Genomic DNA, 15,950 nt, shown 5'->3' with positions numbered 1-15,950 from the left:
ATAAGGAAGCCGGGCGATGGTGGCGCACGCCTTTAATCCCAGCACTCGGGAGGCAGAGGCAGGTGAATCTCTGTGAGTTCGAGACCATCCTGGTCTACAGAGATAGTTCCAGGACAGGCTCCAAAGTCACAGAGAGACCCTGTCTCGAAAAAGCAAAAAAAAAAAAAAAAAAAAAAAATCAACCAACCCTGTCTCGAAAAAAAAAAAAAAAAAAAAAAAAAAGCGTTATAGGAAGCAGACTGCAAAGACAAGCCACTCCTTTTGGGGAACGCGGTTGTTGTGTTTCGGGGTATAGGACGATGCCACGTTTAATCTTTAAAAATGGCAAGTTTTCTATCAGTCACAATCTTTTGGTTCAAATCCGGGCTTTGCTCCTGCACGTTGTGTGATTGTAGGTAAATAGCTTCTCCACTCAGAGCCCTAAATCTCTTCTATGTAAAGGGACACGGGATCTCAGGCAAAGCATGTTTGACGCTCCTGTTTATTCCTCTTGGCAAAGAGAGCTCTCTATGGGATACGTGGCACTGAAGGGTGTGAGCTGCTCTCAGAGCCCCCAGGTTCGGCTCCCAATGGCTCCCAACCTTCTGCAAGCTGAGTTCTGGAGCATCTGATGCCTTCTGGGCTCCGTGGCCACCAGCACACAGATGCTGCATTTATATGCTTTCAGGCAAAACAATCCCACACATAAAATCAAATAAAAACTTTTCAATGAAACTAAAAGGTGCCAGGAGCCAGGGAAGCTCGGTGGTGGAGCATCACCCGGCATATTCTGTCTCCGGTCCCACAGAAGTCAACACAATAAAGTGGGAGCTACCCTAGCGTGGCCCTATGGGACAGTGGAGGGAACTAATGCCGCTGTCAGGCACCGAAGAGTGCAGGACGCGTGATTCTACCCTGCGGCTGGTGTGGCTGAAGGTTTCAGGGAGTGAAACAAACTGGTTTAGGTCACCAGTCTAGCCCGACACCTGTCAGGAGCAGCCGATCCTGGTCTGTTTTAAATGATTCGCAAACCACTTTATGTTCCTTCTTAAGCTTGTCTTTGTAACCTCTGCCACCCTCTGTCCTTTCGGGAACACACCAGGCTCTGTCCGCCATCACACCCAGGCAGTGTTGGCGCTGTCTGACTCTGAGCCCTGCTCAGGATACAGTTCTTTTTACCTTTGGCCTGACCAGAACAGCCCTGGGCCCCACCCTCTTTCCCTTTGTTTCCTCCTTGCTCCTCTAAACCCACCTCAGCTCTGACTCCACAAAGACGAAGCTTGCATGGTCTTCTCTCTGGAGCCCTGGTTTTGCTGTCCACACACCACCCGTCAGATTCTTTCACCACGTTCCCAAAGCCCTCTCCTTCCCCCGCCCACCTACTATCCCATCTTCTACGGAATGTTTTCTGAACTCAGGTATTGTTGCTTTAGGACTTGTTCTTGATTAGAGGTAATGGTACCTGGTTATAGGGTGAATGTTCAGGTACCTGGTTATAGGGTGGATGTTCAGGTACCTGGTTATAGGGTGGATGTTCAGGTACCTGGTTATAGGGTGGATGTTCAGGTACCTGGTTATAGGGTGGATGTTCAGGTATACATTAGTTGAATCCATAGACAAAGGTCCAATATATTTCTCTGGTCAGATATCATTATCACTACTTATTATCTCTCTTGAGAAGCCCCTCCCCACCTACATGGGCAGCCATGGGGGCGTGCCCTTTCACCTAGCAGAGGTCTACACGGACACAGGTCTTTCCAGGTCAAGGGTCCCTGCCCAGTGCTTCCCTTTTGCCTCCGCTGTGGTTTGTGGCAGGATTGCTTCTAAACAAAAAACCAGCATTATTCACTGTCTAAAAGGAGAGTTCCACCCCCACAGTTTTCAAGATAATTAAAAAAAAAACTCCCTGGGGCAGGGACAGATGGAGCAAACATGAAGTGAGATGGGCAGATGGGTGGACCTCAGAGGAGTTTGGAGGGGAGGAATATGGCCAAAATGTATCATTTGAATTCTCAATTAATAAAAAAAATATTTTAAAAAAGTTACCAGACAGGTGCTGGGGATGGTTATGCAGAGCCCTGGCTATTCTTGTAGAGGACCCAGTTTCTAGTTCCTAGCACCAACATGTGGCCCACAACCATCTAGAACTCCAGTGCCCACGGGTCCAGCACCCTCTTCTGGCGTACAGACATACATGCAGGAAACATCCCACACACATAAAATAAAAAGAGATAAAATTTCAAAGATAAAAGGTAGGCAGGATGTGACTGGTCCCAAATGAGGATGTTACAGAGCAAAGCTCTCAGACTTCTATCCAGGGCCACAGAACAGGAGCAAATCCAGCTGTGTTTTCAAGCCTGACCTGGAAGTGCAGGCTCAGAGTCGCAACACCTGGGAGGCAGAGGCAGGAGCACCTCAAGTTCAAGATCTGCCTGGGCCACAAAGTGGGTGCAGGGCTAGCCTGGGCAACTTAGTGCGACCTTGTCTCAAAATAGAAAGTAACAGGACTGGTGTATTTGGTTTAGTTCAGCCTTTGCCTGTGTGTGAGGCCCCAGGGGTTCAATCCCAAGCATTTACAGGCAGAGCTGGAGAGAACACCCGGCAGTGGAGGTGAATGGCACGCTCAAATGCCACCCAGTCCCCACAGCTCCCGCTGAGACAGAAACTAGGCTTTGAGGAAGTGGGTGGGAGTGAGGGGCAAGCCCAGCTACACAATGCCTCGTGGTTCTGTAATCAAGAGGCCGAATTGCTGCCTCTTAGACCACATGGTATAACTAAGAAGGAAAAAGAGGAAGGGATCCATTGCCTGTCTGGTAATCTTTTGTAGATAAGTCACATACATAGATTTCCTAGCTCGTTCATACACACTGAATGGTTTTTAAATTATTATTATTTCTGTATATGGGTATTTTGCCTGAAGTATCTGAGGAGGCCAGAAGAGGGTGTTGGATTCCTTAGGAATGGAGTTATAGGTGGTTGTGAACTGCCAGGTGGGTACTGAGACTCAAACGCAGGCCCTCTGGAAAAACAGCCCATGCTCTTAACCCCGGAGCCATCTCTCCAGCCCCCGTCTTTCTTCTTCCTTTTCTGCATAGGGTGTTTTTGTATCCCCAGCTGACTAGAATGCACTATACAAACCAGGCTGTCCTCGGATTCACAGAGATTAGCCTGCTTCTACTTCCTGGATGCTGGGATTACAGAGGTGCAAACACCACCTGGTTTGAGCTACATTTTAATTTTGATATAATGCTGAATTACAGTTGTTACCTAAGTCATTAAAAAAAACAACTCACGCTTACCGGTTTCCCTGGCAGAAGCTGATGTCTTTCTGTGCAGGACAGGGGACCATAGTGAGGAGACTCCTTGTCTAAAAACTCCTGTTGAGAGACGATGGTGGAGAATATTGAAAGACAGAATATAATACAATCAGAAGCAGAAGACACAGCAGGCCTTAGAGCATGCCCACAGCCTAAAGTGGCTGACAGTGGCCCATTTCCATCACTAGTCTTTAAGGGAACACATAACTGTTGAAGGAGGCTTGCTTGTTTGTATCCCAGCTACCCAGACTCCAGATATAATCACACAGAAACTATATCATTTGCAATACTTTCTGGCCAATAGCTTAAGCATATTTCTGGATAACTCTTACATCTTAATTTAACCCATCTCCATTATTTTATATTTTACCATGAAGCCCGTGGTCTACAGCAAGGTTCTGGTATCTGTCTCTGGCCGGGCTGCACGGCTTCTCTCTGACTCCTCCTTCCTTCTCCCAGCATTCAGTTTAGTTTTCCCCGCCTACCTCTGTTCTGCCCTGCTCTGCTATGGGCTCAAAGCAGTTTCTTTATTAACCAATGGTATTCGCAGCATACAGAGGGGAACCCTACATCATATAAACCTCTCATTGCATTCTCCTCATTATTTAATCTAGAAGTAAAATCCACACTTGAACAGAAACGGAATGTCTTGACACTGAAACCCTTATGTTGAAAACAAAGACATCTGTAGAGACACACAGAGGCCACAATGGCATCTGTTAGTTGTTAGGGAGCTGCTGAGATGGACGCAGGGCAAAGGCACTTGTTGTCAAGACTGGTGACTTGGAGCCCTGGAACCCACAAGGAGGGAAATGACTCCCACAGGTTGTCCCCTCCATGTGCATGCATCTATATCTATCTATCTATCTATCTATCTATCTATCTATCTATCTATCTATCTATCTATCTATCTATACACACACACACATATAAATGTCAGTTTCTAAAAAGTTGAAACATATATAGTCAGCAAACTGTGGCCTTCGTTCAAGAGTTTGGCCCCTGCCAACCATCACTAATGCTAAAAGTGCCATTGTTCTTGGGAGGGTTAAACCAGCCTTGGATTCCTGGTCCTCCAGAGCTGGGACCAGAGGTGTGTGCACCACACCTGCCCACACTTCTCTGGGTATGGGGAACCTTCAAGCCTGACTTCCTTTGGGGGCACTTTATGTGCTTGCCTTAATTTACGGGACTTTATTTGCCCGAAGGTGTCTATATCTTGTTTATATTTATATCGTGTGCTCTGAAAGAGCTATACACAAACATCACCCTTTCTCTCTTCTGCCCTTCTTGCTCTTCCCTTAGACTCTTCATTTATGAACTAAAGAGGAGATTCCCCAAGCTCCTGATGGAAAGAAACATTCTACGTTAGGGTTGTCTGAAGGGAGAGCTGAGCGAGGGATTAGCAGCTAAGGCCGCTTGCTGCGCAAGCAGAAGGACTGGAGTTGGGATCCCAGGGCCCATGTGAAAAGCTGGACATTCCATAAACCCCTTTAATGCCAGCTCTGAGGGATCCAAGTGTTCAGACACACAGGAATGAGTGAGTGAACCTTGAACTCACTGGTGAAGTATGCCCAGTGATCTTCCAGAGGACCCGGGTTCAATCTCCAGCACTTACACAGCAACTCACAACTGTAACTCCAGCTCTAAGGAACCCAGTGTCCTCTCCTAAAGTCCTTAGGTACAATGCACATGCGTGGTGCACATACACACCTGTAAGCAAAACACTCATACACACAGGATCATTTTTTTTTTTTTTGGTTTTTCGAGACAAGGTTTCTCTGTGATTTTGGAGCCTGTCCTGGAACTAGCTCTGTAGACCAGGCTGGTCTCGAACTCACAGAGATCCGCCTGCCTCTGCCTCCCGAGTGCTGGGATTAAAGGCGTGCGCCACCATCGCCCAGCGACAGAATCATTTTTTTAATTTAAAAATTAACAAACATTTTAAGAAACGAACAGTTTGGGGGTTTAACAAACATGAGAAAAAGAGGAACATAGCCCTACAATCTATTCAAGGCTGGAGAGGCGGCTCCACCAGCAAAGTACTGGCCTCTCTGGCATGAGAACCTGAGCTCAGCATCCATGTGAAAATGTGGGTGGTGGGTGTGGTGGCACACATGCAGTCCTAGTGCACGTGGGCATGGTTGACTTGCCGGTGTGCTTGTCTGGCCAAACAGGGAGCTCCTGTTTCAGCATGAGACTTGTCTCAGACAACAAGGTGGAAAAGAAATTGAGGAAGACATCTCTCTCACACACACATACAAATGCATGCACACAAACATACACACATACACATATGCACACTTGTGCACACATACACAAGCGTGCATACACATATCTGAATACACACTTGTATGCATCTACACACACACACACACAAATAAATAAATAAATAAATAAATAAATAAATAAATAAATAAATAAATCATGTTGGAAAGTACTCAGAATTTCAGCTTGTGATCATTGATTGGAGGATGCTGGTCCTATCAGAGAGAAGGGTACTAACATGAAAAGCCGGCTCTCCGTGAACAGACTCAGTTGGGCAAAGCCACCAATGAGATGCTGCCTCTGTCCAGAAACTGTCAGGAGCTACTTGCTAACATGAGCGCTCTCCTTGTGTTCTGCTAAGTTAGCCTCAGAAGCTCTCCGAATTATCCATCTTCGCCACCACAAATAAGCACCTATCAGTGGGGATTTTGGTTTTTGTCTTGGCTTGAGATGGCAAGCTGCAGAGCAGTCCTTCAGCGAGCTGCTCTCAGTGTAACGCAACACTGTAGTGAAGAGTTTGCAGCCAGCTCAGTCCGACCATATTTACACCTCCTTTCCGCTAGTTCCTGTCCCCGCTTGGAAACCCTTTCATGGCTATACTTTGGGATCCTCGAAGGCAGATAGAGGGAATGCAGACTTCTGAGAATGGATTCTAAGTTAAATACTCAGGTCAGACAGGAGAGACGGCTAGAACAACTAACCTCTGTCACTTGAGGGCATTTAAATCTAATCTTATAGGTGCAAGCACACGGCCTTCAGAAGTGAGCATTAAATTATCCAGTCTCAAACAGAAAAACAGCTGGCAAGATTGCTCAGAAGATAAGAGCACTTACCTTGGAGCCTAGCGGTCTGCATGCAATCCCCAGAACCTCATAAAGGGGAAGGCAGAGAACCAACTCCAGATAGCTGCCTTCTGACCTCCACACAAGTACTCCAGCCCTTATGTGTACACAAATATGTATGTTTACACACACACAAATAATTTTTAAACATTTAAAAAGAAAATAGAAAACAAAGCAAGCACTTCACCAATGGAACCGTCTCTAGCCCAGAACTCTTATTTTTGTTTGCGGTGGGTGCAGGGTCTTGCCTGGCCTGAACACTGTAGGGCTCAGCATGGCCTCACAATGAAGACACTCTGAGAGCTTCAGCCCCCCAGTGCTAGGTTGACGGGTGTGAGCCTCTGTGTCCTGGAGACCTCTTAGCTTTGTGAAACCATGTTCACTGTCAGGAGACACAGACACCTCCTCCCAGTTTACAAACAGTGGCCAGCCAATGCTTCCAGAAGTTCCCATAGGATTTCTCAAGGCTGCATAGCTCCAGCATACAAACCCAGCATTCCCTCCGCACTACCAGCCCAGTACGTGCTGCGCACCGGATGTGAGCAGAGTGGCATCATTTATACAGCCTATCTACAGCGAAGCATTCAAGCTGCAAACTTACTTCCACAGATGGCTCTCACAATGAGTAGCAGTGATTTCCATATTTTCCATATGACAAAACAAAGCCAAACGATGGCTCCCCTGTTTGCATTCAACTTTGCATCCTTCTACAGAGGGGGAGCTGCAAAGTCCGGGACATTTAAGCTTCGAGAAGAACCAAGGCAAACAAGGCCACTGCTCCTGCTGCTGCCAGCTGTGGTGCAAGATGTGGCCAGGTGTCTCAGGTTCCCTGCAGGGAGGGAAGCTAAGTAGCTTTCTAAAGGCAGGACAGTGACATTTGGGCTGAGGCTGTATTTGTAATTGGGGACTGAAAGTCAAAAGCCTACCTCATTCTCCGAACTGCAATGTTCAGTATCAATGCTGCCACACACCTGCAATGAACATCTTCACAACACAGTACTGGAAAAAAAACAACCCAACTTCATGTTCTGGGTATTAAAAAATAAAGAGTTGGGGGGCTGGTGAGACATCTCAGGGAGCATAGGTATTTCTGTGCAAGTTTGGTGCTGAGAGAACTGACTCCCCAAAATTGTCTCCTGACCTCCACAGGCATGCTGTGTTCATGCGTGTGAGCACACATGTAAACTAAAACCATATGAATCAGGGTTGGGCTGGGCATGTGTCTCTGTGGAGGCTCCAGGCTTGGGGTCAGCAGGCTGACACAGAGGGAGTGTTTGCCCCACGGCCTTCATACCAACACCTGTGAAACCAACAAGGGTTCAATTCCCAGTACCACAAATAAGTAATCAATTAAAATTTTAAATCAAAATCAATGAGCATGGAAGCTTCAAGTGGTATTTTGTTTATGACAAGAAGCTAGAGCTAATGGGTCACACAGTGATTTAATTAATATAGTTTCTGTGTGGTTAATTCGGGTCTGGGCAGCCGGGAACCAACACATGGGAGTCATATGCCTAACACTAAGAAGGTGGAGACAGGAAGGGATATAGCTGGGCAGAGAGAGGAATATAAGGCAGGAGGAGACAGGAGCTCCGTGCAGCCTGGAGATGCAGTCTGAGGACAGGATCGCCCCTTTGGTCTGAGCACTGGTAGAGGTAAAAGGTCTCTCTAGTGACTGACTCTGCTGCTTCTCTGGTCTCTCAGCTTTTACCCCCTAATATCTGATTCTGGGTTTTTATTAAGAACAATTAGAATTCGTGCTGCAGAAGTTATTCATCTAATGACTTGTGTATCTATTAATAAATAAATAAACTCTTCAAAAAAGGAAAGAATGACCAGTCAGAACACGAGAAAAGCACTCAACATTATAGTAATCTACAAAGACAAATTAAGACCAGTGACATCAGTAGTGCCCAAACTACAAAGACTGGAGTTAGCGGGCTCAGACGCCCATTCAGCACTGGAGGCGTCTGAAATGCTCAACAGAGTGGAATGCATTTATCATGTTTATTGTACATGTATGAGTGTTTTGCTTCCCTGTATGTATGTGCACCATATGAGTGCAGTACTTTACTAGTCCAGAAGAGGGTGTCACTGGAGCTGGAGTTACAGATGGTTGTGAACTACCACGTGGGTGTGGAAACCAAACTTTGGTTCTCTGAAAGAGCAATAAGTGCTCTTAACATCTATGCCACCTCTCCAGCCTCTTGGTAGACCTTTTAAAAGTTAGAGCTCAGACTAAGTTATGACAGTAATTCTACTCTTAAGTATTTATGGTGAGCATGTCTCCACAAGCCCTGTGCACAATCCTTCACAGTGACTTTATCCACAACTAAAAATGGTAAATATCGATTTCTAATAAGAGACAGAATCAATGTGTGGCATATTCATAGAGACAAAGGCAGCCCAGCAACTCAAATAATGTTATCCGTAAACACAACACAGACAAATCTCAAACCTGGGGAGAGATTGATGACAGACACAGGAGGAGGACACCTCCGACTTCCCTTGGTTTCAGCCCAGCACAGCTGTCTTGGTGGCTCCACGGCTGCTGACTGACTGTGGTGTGGCCAGAGGTAGGCACTCACCAAGAGGCAGCTAGAGGAACTTTCTGGCAGAAATTCAATGTTTTCATATGCATTTTCTAATTGGCTGATCCGTACATTTAAGGCCTGAATGACTTTTATGATTTTGCATGAAGGAGAATTAAAAAATTCACGTGAATGAGAGCTGGGCTTGATGGCACACACCTTTGATCCCAGCACTCAGGAGTAGAGGCCGGCAGTCTGTGAGTTCAAGGCTATAGGGGTCTACTTGAGTTCTATGATTGCCAGAGCAAAGGCGAGGCGAGGAGGAGGAGGAGGGGGAGGAGGAGGAAGAGGAAGAAGAGGAGGAGGAGGAGGAAGAGGAGGAGGAAGACCAAATCACATAAGTGAAAATAACTCCCATATATAGAGTACAGTGTGTTTGCTCTAAGACCTGAGTTTGGTTCTATGCACCTCTATCAGCTGTACACAACCACCTGCAATTGTAGTGGTTCAAAGGGATCCGGTGCTGCCTTCTGGACTCTGAGAGTGACTGAATTCTCACACACACACACACACACACACACACACACACACACACACACACACACAACAACACAATGAATGAGAAAGAGGGAAGTGGCAGTTGGCACTTGGGAGCTGTTAGGACAGTGGTTCTCAACTTTCCCAACACTGCAAACCTTTAAACACAGTTCCTCACTGTGTGGGGGTCCCAACCATGGAATTATCTACGTTACTATTTCATAACTGTAATCTTGCTACTGTTATGAATTGTAATGTAAATTTCTTGTATTTCAGGTGGTCTTAGGCAAATCCTGTGAAAGGGGGTCAAGACCCACAGGTTGAAAACCGCTGGTTTAGAGATGGGGAAGGGAAGGAGAAAATGACGTAATTATGATTTCAGAAATAAAAGAAAAATATAATAATAACAATAATGACAACAATAATAATGTTTCGATAACTGCAAGTGCTTTCTCCTCTTGCAGAAGGTCTGAATTGGGTTCCCAGCACACATGTTAGGAGTCTCTTAACTACCTGTAACTTCAGCTCCAGGAGGACCCTCCTCCATGCCTTCAAGGGCATCTGCACTCATGTGTACATACACACGCATACAAATAATAAATAATAAAATGACAATGAATCTAATAAATAATAGAAAGAAAACAATGCAAGGTTTATGTGATCCACATGTTAGGAAGAAAGCACTTGAAAATGTGTGCACCACTGTCATGAGGTCACTCAGAGAACTCTGCAGTTGTTGGTAGCCCAGGAGAGCACATGGGCCACCAGGCATTCCCTTCAGAAGGCCCAAGGGTGCCAGGAAAACACAAAAGCAACCGCAGAAATGCTGGAGCCACCGAAAGACAACAGTACTGGTCCTTTGTGGAGGAAGGGCGGCAGGAGGGGGGTGGGACAGGGGAGCTGGAGCACTGGGCTGTGAAGGCAAACACAGATTCTGTCCCCACTCCGGAGCTCTGTGAGGCTGGGAGGACTGCCCAGGTGCAGGGACGTTGAGGGGGTTGAAAAGGCTCCTGCCACCTGCTTCGCAGATACAGGATCTGGGCCTTTTCTGCTGAAGGTCACAGTCCAACCCTTCCAGCCCGGATCCTGTTTAAAGATGAACTGGGACGAGAGGAGCTTCCCATCTGAGAGCAGGCCATCCCTCACACACCAGTTTCAGAGGAGGGACGGGCTATTCCGGAAGCCCGCTCCAGCAGAATGCACACACCAAGCCTGGCTGCTGAGGCACATGTGCTCTACTCCTTACAGTTCTCGGGTAGCATTCCCAGGGCGGGATGGGAGGATGAGGGGGAGGACAGGATGGGGACACAACACTGGCTCCTAGCAATCAGGTGACTTGTCCAGCTTTGTCAGCTGTTCTTGCAAATGCCAGCCCCGGGCCCTTAAGCCACATCCCACACCATCTGCATTAGCTCATCTATATCTGTACTATTCTTCACATTTATTTATTGTGTGTGTGTGTTTGCACGCGCAAGCACACACATGCATGGGCATATGGAGATCAGAGGGCATCCTGTGGGGATTGGGTTTTTTTCTCCTACTGTCTTAGTTCTGGGATTCGGACTCAGGTTGTAGGCTTGGTGGCAAGAGATTTTATATCCTGAGCTATCCCACCTCTGTATCTGCATTTGGGGAAGCTTGGCCCTCTACCCCATCAGAACTGCTGAGCAAGCCTTCTTTGGCTTTGTTTCCTGTCTCACCATCATCCCAACCGTTTGTCTCTTTTGTTTGTTTAGTTTTGAGACAGGGTTCTGCTATGTAGCCCAGGCTAGTCTTGATTCCACCCCATGCACTGGGAATACAGGCATGGACCCCACACTTAATTCCCAGGGCCTTTTATCTGGATGTATGTCTTAGTCGCCCGGACTCCTCTTCCTTCAGCTGCTATTCCTTTAGTCTCAGGACATGTGACTGTCTTCCAACATCTGTCCTCAGGTACACCCCTCTCCAGTGCCACCCCTCTCCACATGAAAAAACATCAAGAACAGTTTCCCACGAGTGCCACAGACCGGCTCAGGGGAACCACCCAGACTGTGGGAGAAGCAGGATCCTGGTAACAGGAAGGCACAAGTTTGGCGAATGACAGACAGACACAACACACAAGATAGTGGTTGGAACCTGCTGCGATTTTACTGAATTCATGTTTTCGTTATATAGTATTCAAACAAAGAACAAATCAGAAGGTCATGTGTCATTGGTTGGCACAATATGAAAGCTTCTTTTAGTCACATCAGCTATATTTAAGAAAAGTACATTATCAGGAACAGGTGTTAGACATAAAGCATCCTTAGAAGAGGAAATCTTGTCCTTGAGAACGTAAACCTCAGACAAGTGGTTTCATCTTATGAATAGAAAGTTTCTGTCTCATTATCGCTATCATGGCCCTTCCTCTTCCTAACCCTTTATTTCATCTAGTGACCAAATATACCTAATCAGCTCTCTGCACCTGTTGAAATATATGTTTTAGTACCTTCTTATGCAGCAGACATCATAGGGATTGGGATCTAGCAAGCCTATCCATAAAGTTCAGAGTATAACATAACAGTCTTTGTCCATCAACATTAACCCATCTATTCCCTTGCTTATCATACACCCTGTGTATGACAAAGGTTCTGCTGTAGTCTTATACATTCCCATACTGTGCTTCCCTATCCCAGAGCTGTTTCTGAAGAGAATGATCCTTGTCTTGTATATTTAAACACTATCATTATTATGAAAGAGATTGTGCAAAGCTCATATCCCACATAGCCAGCTACTCGAGAAACCCATCTATGCCTCAGCGGTGGCCAATACCGGGCCATCTGCCATTGACCTCCAGGAAGCCTAGTCCCATAGGACACTTAGCTCCCGTCCGGCATAATGACATATGTCATGTCACACAGACGACACTGGAGTTGGTGGGGCACACGAGACAGTGAGGGAAGCCTTCCCAGTCTGTGACATCCACACACAGACACTGTTCATGAATGAGACTGCCCTTTTCAGGCTCTCCCCGCAACACAGGACTTTTCGGTTCCTACAGGCAATCCTCTTGTGGTCTGTCAAGAGGCAGCGTGTGAGCCCAGATTAGCTCCAGTCTGTGCTTCCTATAGATAAGAAGCCCTGTACGAGCTGAATGTGTGCCCTCCATCTAAGAATGTCTTTACATGTCCTTTTCAAGTAACTACCTGTTGATAATCCAGTATAGCCACTGCGACATGAACCTGCAATCCTCGGGTCTACACCAAGGAGCATGACACAGGAATTCAAGGTCATGTTTGGCTGTACAGCCATTTCCAGGCCTGGACTACATTAAACCCTGTCTCCAAAAAGTACAGGAGGGGCTGAAAAGATGGCTCAACACTTAAGAGCACTAGCTGCTCTTCCAGAGGACCAGGGTTTGATTCCCAGCACCCACATGACACACAACCATAAGTAAACATATGTAACTCCAGTCCCAGGGGGTCCAGTACCCTCTTCTGGTGACAAACACACAAATGGGGCTCAGACACGCATGCGGGAAAATTCTAATACACACAAAATAAATAAGAAACGAACAACAACAAAGAAACAGATAACCAATATTGCCTATCAATACAAGATACTTATATATAATCAAAGAAGAAAGAAAACATGCAGATGGCCACAAAGATAAATATAATTTAAAAAGAAAATATATATGCCACCACCAGAGCTAGCTAACAGCTCCAAGGTTCCTCCCTCGGAGTCCAGCGCGCCCTTAATCACTTCATGTGCCAGGCAGCCTGATGCCGCAGCAAATGTTATCAAGGACTTCCTAATTTTACTTCGTGCACATTCGTCATCACTGGTCTGAACGTTTGGAAAAACCAACCCCAGCTTCCCACAGCTGGCAGATGAGTTTGAGATGGGTCAGAGAACACTTGCTAATTTATTCAACTAACTGGAGAGTTTCAGAACAGCTGAGGACATTTGAATAGTTTTCTTTCCAACTCAGAATTCAAGCATCTGACTCACAACGCAAGGGCATGGGTGGTGATGGGGGATGCGTGTGTGGCTACTGTCCTCTGTGGCAGTGGTGTGTGTGTGTGTGTGTGTGTGTGTGTGTGTGTGTGTGTGTGTGTGTCTACTGTCCTCTGTGGCAGTGGTGTGTGTGTGTGGCTACTGTCCTCTGTGGCAGTGGTGTGTGTGTGTGTGTGTCTACTGTCCTCTGTGGCAGTGGTGTGTGTGCATGTGTGTGTGTGTGTGGCTGCCATCCTCCCTTGTTGTTGTCCCAAGTCTACCTGCTGTGCAGAAAATTTTGAAAACATGAACTAACTCCCCTCTTTGCCCAAAGTTTGATTTTAAGAGGTTTTGAGAAAGACCTTCACATGAGGAAATGGCCCTAAGTGAAACCCCCGCAGCTGCGCCTCTCTGGAGAGGAGAAGTACAAATACCTGCCTGTTTAACGAACCCTGGTCGCTTAAGCGCAGGTCAGGGGAGGAAGGAAGTGTCCTCATGTCATCCAGGCATGGGAAAATGCACTGAAACCAGGGGCACAGCTCAAGTGAAGCCCGCAGGCTGGGCTAGAGGATGCCTACCAGCGGGGAGCCCACCATGGCTACTTTGGGGTGAGTTATAGCAGCCGACCCTCCTGAACAGACACTACTAGGAAGCCATTGCAGGAGGGGGCTCATAAAGCTGGGGGTTGTAATATCGATTTCATCAAGACAGAAGTGTCCAGTGGGCTAGTGCTCTGAGCATGGGGTCTAAGAGAGACATGACTCACACCAACCTGGGCAGAGCTGCCTTTTCACACCTCCACACAGCAGCCCTGATCACAAGAAGACTTTCTTCAAAGTCCCCAGCAATTACAGCTTTAGCCTTCGTGACTTCAAATACGGTTTTTAGTGCTTTTGGAAACACTGAAACCCAGTGAGTTCAGAAAGCAAAAGACAGCAACAATAAGATAGCACCACAAGATCGCTATTCTAAAACGAGGCAATTCCTCCAACTCCTCAGCCACTTCCTCAGACCAATGGGGGAAAAGAACAGGAATCCACAACAATCCCAGACAGAGCACTGCTACACTAGGGTCGGCCTCTTCCTCCACTAGGACGCTCTATAAAAGGAAGATCCATAGTGCTAGAATAAGAAGTTTGCAAAGCCGGGCGGTGGTGGTGCACACCTTTAATCCCAGCACTCGGGAGGCAGAGGCAGACAGATCTTTGTGAGTTCGAGGCCAGCCTAGTCTACAAGAGATAGTGCCAGGACAGGCTCCAAAGCTACAGAGAAACCCTGTCTCAAAAAACAACAACACACACACAAAAGAAAAACACCCCCCCCCCAAAAAAAAACCAAAAAAGAAGTTTGCGAACAAAAGCAGCTGTCTGTAAGGGGTGAGATAAAGAAACGTCCATTTTCCATTCCACGTGTCTAGAATAAAGCAGGTTTTACACATAGCCTGACATTTGTAATTTGACAATTGTCTTCTTACATGACTTTTAGTAAATTATCATATGCCCCTGGCTGAGACCCAAACATTCTAAATACCCCAGTATCAAAAAGTAAAATGGATCTGAGCACGGTGGAGCACGCTGTTAACCCCAGTACTCTGGGGCCAGAGGTTGATGGATCTCTGTGAGTTTGAAACCAGCCAGGTCTACAAAGAGTTTTAGATAAGTCAGGGCTGCGCTGTGAGACCCTGTCTCAGAAACAAAACAAAACCAAGACTAAAGTGTGCATACAGTTCCACACACATACACATATATGTTAAAAGCAATTTTCATGTGTTTAATATTAATGCACGCTCTTGCACATAAGGCCAACGTGCGGCCAGTGAGCTAAACCCCGCTTTGTTTCATTTTAAAAGGAAATACAACCATAGACGCAGTCAGCAAAGCCAAGGAAGACTAACATTGCCATCATGTTCCTAGCAGGAGGCAGAGATCTATGAGATCCCTCCGCGCGGTTTCCTAAACTGTTTACTGGGTAACCCAGCAGCTGGATTCCAGGAAGATGGCAGAGGTCCTGCCCCAGCCTGGGCGACAGGAACTGGCGGGGAACGTGCTACTTACATGGCAGGTCCCGGTCTTCTGCTCTGAGTGTGGCGCTGGGTGCTTTCAGTTCGCAGATTTCGCAAAACTCCTCTAGTTTATGCCACAGGAACTCGGCTCTTCCACAGGCCGCAGCCTGGTCCTCCACCGCCTCTGCTCAGGGCAGTCTGGGTTTGGCCAGCGTGGAGGGCACCGGGCACTTGCGCTCAGGCACAGGAAGCTAACTGGAAATGTGCTTTTCTTCTCAGGGAAGTGATAAGCCTGGGCTCCACTTCTGCAATTCTGTTTGCATGGGCGCAGCCCGCCCAGCTCCTTCCACCCCAGAGAGTCCTGAGAAGCAAGTTATGGCTCTCTGTACTCCCCTCTTTCGCTGGGCTGACACCGCCTTCTTTATACCCCACACTTCCTCCACTCACGGCTTGCAGCCAGCCTCCTGGGACAACTGAACAGTTCCTTTTTTTTTTTTTAACTTCACAATTTCCC

General features: G+C 46.9%; 1 protein-coding gene across 1 annotated transcript in view; it reads right to left on the bottom strand.

Annotated features, from left to right (window-relative positions):
• Lrmp (lymphoid restricted membrane protein) overlaps nucleotides 1–15,719 on the bottom strand; it is a 52,454-nt gene extending 36,735 nt beyond the window's left edge. The window contains exons 1-2 of the mRNA XM_026787933.1: nucleotides 15,489–15,719; nucleotides 3,279–3,356 (exon numbers count right to left, since the gene is read on the bottom strand). The gene's annotated coding sequence lies outside the window, so the exon portion shown is untranslated. The remainder of the gene's footprint in view (nucleotides 1–3,278; nucleotides 3,357–15,488) is intronic.
• Nucleotides 15,720–15,950: the final 231 nt, after the last annotated feature.

This window comes from Microtus ochrogaster (assembly GCF_000317375.1).
Source record: "Microtus ochrogaster isolate Prairie Vole_2 chromosome 14 unlocalized genomic scaffold, MicOch1.0 chr14_random_2, whole genome shotgun sequence".
Lineage (NCBI taxonomy): Eukaryota > Metazoa > Chordata > Mammalia > Rodentia > Cricetidae > Microtus > Microtus ochrogaster.
This window is presented reverse-complemented; position numbering and strand designations above follow the sequence as displayed.